Consider the following 8784-nt stretch of genomic DNA (forward strand, 5'->3'; position numbering starts at 1 on the left):
TGCCCAGCAATGTGTGCGAGGCCTTCAAACTGGTGAGAAGCTATCGGAGATGATGATTTCTGTCCTTATTCAGCTGCAAGTAAAGCAAACACCTGAAATGATACAAAATGATCCCATTCTGGGAGAATAATCGTGAGGGAAATAGAGAGTTTGCCTCAAGAACTGCTGGATCAATTCTTCCTGTGATTAGAGGTTTGAAAGTAGAAGCAAAATACCGTGAAAACATTAGTGTTGCTTCTCTTTTGAGATCAAAGGAGTCTTAATTATAAATTTTTCTTGGAGAACTGAATAAAGTGATAAATATAAATGTCAGTCTTTGAATTGCCAAAGTTGACACATAGGTTGGCAGTCTCAGTGCACAGATCAGTGGTTTTCATTTGTTTGGAAAGTACCGAAAGCACTGACAGCCCTGGGCCACCAAAGAGCACAAAAAGAAAATATGGATTACTGTTTATTTATTAACAAATTGTGTGTTTCTTCCAGACAGAGAGACTCCAGACTGTATTAAAAATTTACTGCAGACTAAAGCTCAGGAATCTTACTTCTTTTTAAGAGGGAATTAAATTTGTGACATTAAATGATCGCTTCATAGATTCTTAAAAACAAGTATCTTCCACATGAAAATATCTTTTATTCCCAATCTGTAAAATACTGTTCCTTTATACATGGAGAAAATATAGACTGTTATTATCTGGAGAGAAAGGTTGGAAGGCTGTCCAGATATTGTCTGTATGCTATGTATGTGTCTCTGAGGATCTGTTGCCTAGAAATGAAAACAAGACAACAATAATTGTTTACATAGATGTTGCCCAAAAACTTCTCAGGCATTTATGCTCCCTATGCTGGCTTTATGCCAATCAACCATTTCTTAAATTGACAAGTGGGAGCTATTTTTGTGAGATAGGCAGGGAAGTCTGCAGAACGGCGTTTATCATTTGGAGAGAAAATGATACAGCTGTAGAGGGAAAAAAAAATCCCCCCTATGCCACTTAAAAAGTTTTTTATCACCTTTGAAATCAAAAACTGAGCAGGATGGTATCTGTTCATTCAATTAATCACTTTGATCAGTTTAACAAAATCGAGGTTCAACTAGAAATAGTTGTTCAGCCATGTGCTTTATTGATAGCAAATGGTGGCTTTGAAATGGGCACAAGTAAACTGAAAAAATTATACTTGGAACTGAATTGTTACACTTCCATATTTTATATAGGTAATTCTCAGTTTAAAAGTAATAATGGATTCACAGCGGTAATGCTGGTAGTACAGATGAATCACTGAGATACAGAACAATGATTATCAGAAGGATGAGATTTGGGGGTTCTGTTTCCATACAGAGAGAATCCCAGTGTGGGCTGTCCTCTAAGGACAGTTTTACTACATACAAACCCATATATCCTTTCAACACCGCATCACGCTGCCATCAGGCAGCTTGCTGCCTCTGGACAAATCATTCCTCAGTGCAGTGCAAGGGGCGACTGCCTTTATCTCCTTTGCAAACTCCTATCAATCAGTTCTGCTCTGCTGTGACTTCTAGGACCGTCCCAGCTTCCCCAGGTCCTTCCACAGGATGCTTGTTCCAGAAACCCCGGCACGAACGAGGGCAGGCCTTGGATGTGCTTCGTGACGCCATCACGGTCAGTGCTATGTCCTCCCAGGTGCCCCAGGGGAGCATCCTCTCTGAAGACAGCATTGGCAAGCTCTCTGCTATCTTGAAAGATGCTGCCCCAGGGCTTATTGATGCTCTCAGTCTTTGCTGCATGTCCTTTTGAGAAGTTAAATGGCAAAATAAATTCAATGTTCCAAACATACAATCAAAATTAGCATCTTGTTGACAATTTCAATTGAGAAGCCAAAATGTACAGAAGTACAAATAAATGTTCCTTATGTTTATTTTACATACAGTGGTTTTTTTTTTTCCTTTGGTATCCTGTCAGTCTTGTATTATGAGACAGGAAAATCTGAAACATCTGATTAATCTTCAGTATAACTTGCATTTTTTTCAACGACGACAAAACTATTCCCTCTCTACGTTAAACAATCGGACATATAAAAAAGCATAAGATTAAGGATTAACCCTTTCCCACCCCTTTTTCATCTCCCGGGACATCTTTGGCCAGAGAAGAACTGAAATGGGTACGTCCTTCCAGCATCGTGACTTCCGTGCAACAAACACTCTAAACAGCCTGAACCGGTGCGGCGTTTCAAGGGCAGCTTTGGTGAAAGGGCAAAGAGGGAGAACTTACCCCCTGTTTCTTACCCAGTTACGTCAGACAGGTCCCAAGCCCCACGCCGGCTGAAGTGCAAAGGCGCAGCCCACAGCCCGCGGCCATGCTGCGCCGGGGGACGCCAGAGCAGCTCGCTGGCCTCCAGCGGCGGCGGGGCCGCTAGAGGGACGTCTGCAACCGTCCTTCCACCGCCTCCGAGTCGCCAAACCACCGCTTCCCATTTCTGACCAGTTGCAAATTACACGCAGCATCGAACGGTAATTGAAAATGCTGTCAAGAATATGTCAGAGGGCTGCTCACCGTGGCCTAGGGAAAGTACCTGCAAACCAGCAGTCTGGAAAGATGCGACGGAACGCCGGTGTGCCACACGGGCCAAGTGAGCGGATCAGAAATCTTCTGCTTGAACGATTTTCCACCGTAAAATTCCAATTTGGTGGAAAGCAAATGGCTTCCCCCCAGATCCCTAGCTGCTGCTTTCCTTCCAGCACATCAGACACGATCCACCCAAGCCCTTTTGACAGCCCAAGTTCAAGGACTTCCAGGTCTTGGAAGATGAGGGGGTCTGGGCTGTGGCGGTACCAGCCGACTGACTCTGCGGGCTGTGCAGCTGCCTGCCTGCCTGTGATACCTGCTGTGGGGGAATCTTGGACAGCTGCTCAGGAAATTCTGAAAAACCCAATTTTTTTTTTTGTGTAGTGAAATCTTTCTTCAAGCTGCCACTCTGCAGGCAGCTTCAGATCCAGCACTTGGTTTGGAGCTGGAATTCTGTTTTACTGTAACATTTCCTACACTTTTATCAACGCCAGCTAGACATATCCTTTTTTTTGTTTGTTTCCTATGGTTTAGCTTGTACCTTGTGGTATGGCGTAATCTATTTAAACTATCAACAAGTTAGCAGTATGCTCAGTGACAAAAGTACTTCGTTTTATTTTTTATTAGTTCTAAATTAGTTGACTAGAAAAGGATGAAAATTTAATAGTGAAGAGTCCCCCCTCCTACAGAGACCAGCTGTTGGAACTGACCAGATGAAAGGGGCTGCAAAGAGAGGAAAAAATTGGTAAGCTGAAGAAATAAGCATTAGTTGTAAATGCCATAATAGGCCTCGTGTGCCCCAGAGCAGAATAATTAATGAGCTCTAATTTATTACCCTGCATTTATTACCCCTGGCTGGGTAGATGGGTCGAACTCTTATACTTAAGAAAAGATAAAAATGTGTTTTAATTTAGGTGGAAAAGAGTAGCATAGATTTTAAAAGTGGTAATAGTTAGAGTTGGATGATTTATTTATTTATTTTAATAGTTAATTCCCTGGAAAATGTGGTTTCAGTCATGTCTAAACTATTTGCTTCAAATTTGCTGAATAGTTTTGGCTGAAAAAAAAACAAAGGCGGGGATAAACTCTGGTGGAGGAAAGTCCCCAATTACCCAACAGCTCAATGATCAGAGCATTTACTTAGGTAGCAGAGGCTGTTCTGAGGCAGGCTACGCTCAATCCTTCCTGTTACCACATTGATTTTGTCCAGGCGGAGAGGGATGGGGACACACCTCCCAAGGGAGCGCGCTGGTTCCCAGGGTGGGAAGCCATGATTCTCATGCTCCTCCTCGCTGACCCAACGAACTCGGTGCCTTTGTGCAGGGCAACAGCTTCAATGCGAGGAAGAACTTCCTCTTTCTCCCACTTCAGGGATCCCCAGTCCTTTGACAGCTTCCCAAGAAGTAGAATTCTGCTTCAAATTCCCTTGGACAAAAGTAGGATTTCCTTATCCTAAGTATCTCCATGCTATGAGATAGAAAAAGAGACCACCTCTCTTCTTTCAAGCATCCAGAGCAAACATTCTACATCGGGTCAAACAGAACATTTAATGGTCCACACAAAGAAATACCTCCAGGTTATTTGCTTTCAGCAAGGAAAAACAGCCAGTTTGGTTATGTCCAAACTGTGCTGGTTTTTATTACATTCACTGTGGGTTTTGAACAAAAATGCAACCTCTGCGAAGTCTTGAACTGTTCATTAAATAGTTTGGTTTCACTTTCATCCAGGCTGTGCTGTGCTTCTTACAAACTATTATGTCTGCAGCCACAGAAACAAAGAACTTAAAACGACATTGAGGACTCCCGACTCCAGTCCCTACGATGCCAGTCACCACATCGTACAACCCTTTCAAAATGCACTCATGACGCTGCAGGTAGTTATTTTCTTGCTGCTTTTACTCAGATGAAGGTGGTACCAAACCCCCATCATTTATAGCTGGAAACTTTCTTATTTCCCATCTAAGTCTATTTGTCGCCAGTTTACATGCATACATTCTTCTGCCAACATTGTTCTGTAACGTACAGAGCTCCTAGTCTCCTTGGTATTGACTTCGGAGGTGTATCTACAGACACCACCATATTCTCAGTCACCCCTCTGCTGGACTTAGCAAACTCGGTTATTCACTTCACATAAAACAGACTGCCTTGTTCCTTTATCTCTGCCCAATTCCCAATTTCAGTTCCTCTCCTTCAATGAATAGAACTATTTAAGTTCCAGCAGTGTTTTTACTTGATCTTGCCCTTACCCTATCTTACCTACCTTTGTAAATTTTACAATACAGTTTACCCTTTTTAATTCCACATTTCCATCAACTAATGGAAGCCTGAAGTATTTCTCTTCAGCTGTTTCCACATGATAAGTTCCCACATTATATCAGAATTTCTTACTAGTCCCCAAGGGCACATCCCTCTATAGACTGTACCATTTAGTTACATCCTATTTCTATCATTCCCATCACTGAGATGATCCAGATCTTCTGAGCAATATCCCGATCCTCAACCCTCTATTGATGTTGTCTTCTGACTCTGTGCAAACAGCCAGCATCATCAGCACACTCCTTGATTTCATGCTGGTAAACAAAAAGGTTCTAATTTCAAAATGTTAAACAAGACAGACCAAGCCTGGTCCTTGTAATTGCCACCAATCCAAATCTGAAGGATTCAACTAATACCCTCCTATTTCAGCCATAAGGCATTGCTGTCCTACCTATAGTCAGTTCTTTGTAGTTTAGGAATAGTATGTTACCCTCCGGAACGTTTTATAGATGGATCTCCTACAAAGAATGTACATGAAAAGTTCCCTTAGTAATTCCATTAACTCCAGCCTTACCATATCAAATTATTTACTGAAGACAAGGTAAATGAGATCAGCTGCATTTTTTTTTTGCCATTATTTTATAGCTGTGATTAGTCCGGTATGATGTACGTTTAGACTGTTTCCTATTTTCTTCCATATCTTTGCTATTTGCTAGAAATGTGCTTTTAAACATTGTATGCTACTGAGGTCACAGAAGGAGTTTGATAGCCGTCATATTTGTCTCCTTTTAAGATATAGATCTATACTTACTATTTTCAATCATATGGCATCATCCTGGCAATAGTGATTTATCTGAAAATCACTTGTTATTGAAATTGAGATGTAGGTGTAGTAATTCCAGAATTCTGATGCTTATCTGACATTGAATTTATTAAAATCTTCAAAGCTTTTTTTCCAATTTGGTTGTAACTACCACTTTTATGACAATTTTCATTTTCAGAACCTTAATTCTGTTTTGTTTTAACATCATCACCCATCACCAAAGCCTTGATGAAATATTCATTTGGACTTGGGCAAAACTGAGATCATCTTTACGCTAGCCTCTTCACACAGTTGTCCCATTTACTATTTGAGAGTCAAGCCTAGTAATAACAGTTGTTAAACACTGTCCTCCTTGTTGGACAAAATGAGGAGAAATAGGAAAATTGTTACTTTTTCCAAACAGGAAGAAAACAAATAGGGTTCCTGGATATTCTTTTTCTTTCTTTCTTTCCCTCCTTCTCTGTGCTGAGTGTTCACTTTGCTGCTCAACTCTGATGGTATTTAAATACAAAATGACATTATTTCTCCAAAAGCGTAAATCCTTATCTGCAAAGCTATGTCTTCACTAGTGCACTCACAATTGTTCTTACTCCTATTTTACAGCCCCTGCAAGTTCCCCAAGGGTAGGCCCAGCAACCGTAGTTGTTTACACCCCAGTATCAGCTAGACTTGGCTTGTTTTCCCCACAATTAACAGTAGCTAAGTCTTGATGAAAAGCAGATCGTAGGAATGACAGTGTTAATATGGAGACACATAATGTGGGTATTCAGAGATGCACACAGAACTACAGCAATAATCATCTTTATTTAGCCCGTTCTATACAAGTCATCTTCTACTGGCATTTCCCCCTAATTGCAGGGAGTGTTCGGTTTTACTGTCACTTTCCAAGCCAGTTCCTGCATACTTATGGCTAAAGGCCAGATCAAAAGAAGGATTTATTAGGTGCCTACAATGGTCCTCCTTACACCAAAATCCAAGATCGCAATCCAAAAATACTCTTCTCAATAGCCATCTAACTGTGAAGGTTGCCAAGTTTGCCATCTACCTCTTATCCGAGCGCTCTCATCGGTAGGCTAGAGAGCCTTTTCTTCCTGGCCTCTTTATCTTCTTATTAATGCATTTTTACTGCATAAAGACTGCTTCAGCAGAATGCATCCTTAAAGAGGCAAAACTACACAAAACCCTGCAAGATAGTGGCTAGGAACTTTATTTGGAGGTGGAATATGCAGCATGAATTGCCACAGGATGGAGAAAGGAGAATACGTAGGGGGGTTCTCACTCTGCTAAAGAATTCCAGATCAGATCAGGATGGACGTGCTGGTTCAGAGTACATATCATCTGGGAAAACATAGGATTTCGGGCACACTTCTTACAACAAGTTCTATCCAGTGCGTAGTTGGGCACTCCTTTCTAAAATGTCTGATTCTCCTCAGGTTTTCTATAAGGAGCCTATTTGCCCAATTCTGGACTTTGGGTTCCATTTTGGGAAGCAGGTATTTAAATGTTTGATCTTAAACCCAGAATAAACTATCAGAAATGCTGTTCATATGGGTACGTGTTCACTGGAAGAGGTAAGTATTACAGGCATGCAAGTGATGGGACTGAATCAATCCTTAGTCCCCTTGTCAGAATTAAAAGGCGGCAGAAAGAGCTTTGAGAAGCTATAGCCAACACTTCCAAGGGACCAGCAGCTTTGTACCCTGCACGCTTCCAATTTTGCAACTTTTACAATGTGTCATGCAAAGGAAGTGCTGGAGATAATGCTCACAGCAGAAATAAAAGTGGCAGAAACCCTCCTCTGCTCCAAGGCGCTGTGAGGTATAAGCAGCCCGCTGACAGCACGACGGGGAGGATTTCATAAATCACAGCAGCCCCTCGAACTGCTGTGACTTATGCCTATGGGCCATACAGCCCCAAACTTAGCCTAAATGTAGAAAGCAGCAAAGGAAAACTTGAGGTCACTTTGTCCTTACTCTCCAAGCTACCCTTACTGCAAGTTTCCTCCTGAGACTTAGAGCAGAGAATCTGGCACATCAACATCACGTAAGCATTTCAATTAACCTAGATTCACAGTTTCACTTCTGTCTTCCCAATACATCCAAGAAACTACGAAATCACCTTATTAACAAAAGCAATGTTAGTTAGCTGGGGATAATTATGCAACCAATTAAAAGAAAGACAGGCAGAGACTAAGTCCTGCATTATCAGGACACACCCAGGCATTATGCAGCCACTTTTGTTTCACACCTCCTTTTCTTGATCCTCCAGTACTTGTGTTTCAGATACTGAATTCAACACAGCACAGACAGCACCAACTAATATTTCTGCATTTATCAGCTACGTAGCAAGACATGCTGTTTGAAATAGTGGGAAGCAATGATACCTGGCATACCTATCGGAGACAAAAATATATTCCTTCCCAAGTAGCAACAGTAGACGTAGGCCTTCACCTATAAAGTTTACCATATGAAGATATTTTCTTTAACATTTGCTTGATTACTTTGGTTTGCATTTAATTATACAGATGGCTGAGTGGTTTTGTAATTTTATAGTTGGCCTGTGCTAGTGATTGATGTGGTAGTGTCATTCTTACTGAGGGCTGGTTTGGAAATACATGGGGTTTGAAAAGCTGCTTGTATTTAAAGCCGCTAGTTGCAATGCAACAGATGCTGTACCATGAATTAAATGAAGGAATGTTAAAAAATGTTTTTCTGTACCAAGACAACACTGGAATCAGAAAAATCAACACTGGAATTGGAAAATCAACAATGATGATGATTGTGGCTGACTTTGTGACTCCTTTAAAAACATGTGCTTTTATATCTCCCAGATACAGAAGTCATGTACCTTTCTTCCCGCTGTTTTCATTAATCTAAAATGAAGAAAAAGGGGTTTATTTTTAATCCAGAAAAATAATTTATTAACCCTTAGACTGATTAAACACTAGCATGTGAGAAAGGAAAATTTAAAAAAAAAAACCAACACAATACACTTACATTCCTTTCCGTCCCTATTTCAAATTTACGAATCTAAAAATAAAGAAACCCTTATACTAGTGAAATAAATGTAATTTATTTTCTGAAGGTAGAATGACAATCTTTAGCTACAACCTCCAAAGTCTCGAGACCTCATTATCCAAAGAACCACCTCTTGCCCTATTTCCATCGCA

This window comes from Fulmarus glacialis, unplaced genomic scaffold, assembly GCF_000690835.1.
Source record: "Fulmarus glacialis isolate BGI_N327 unplaced genomic scaffold, ASM69083v1 scaffold13826, whole genome shotgun sequence".
In the NCBI taxonomy this organism is placed as follows: Eukaryota; Metazoa; Chordata; class Aves; order Procellariiformes; family Procellariidae; genus Fulmarus; species Fulmarus glacialis.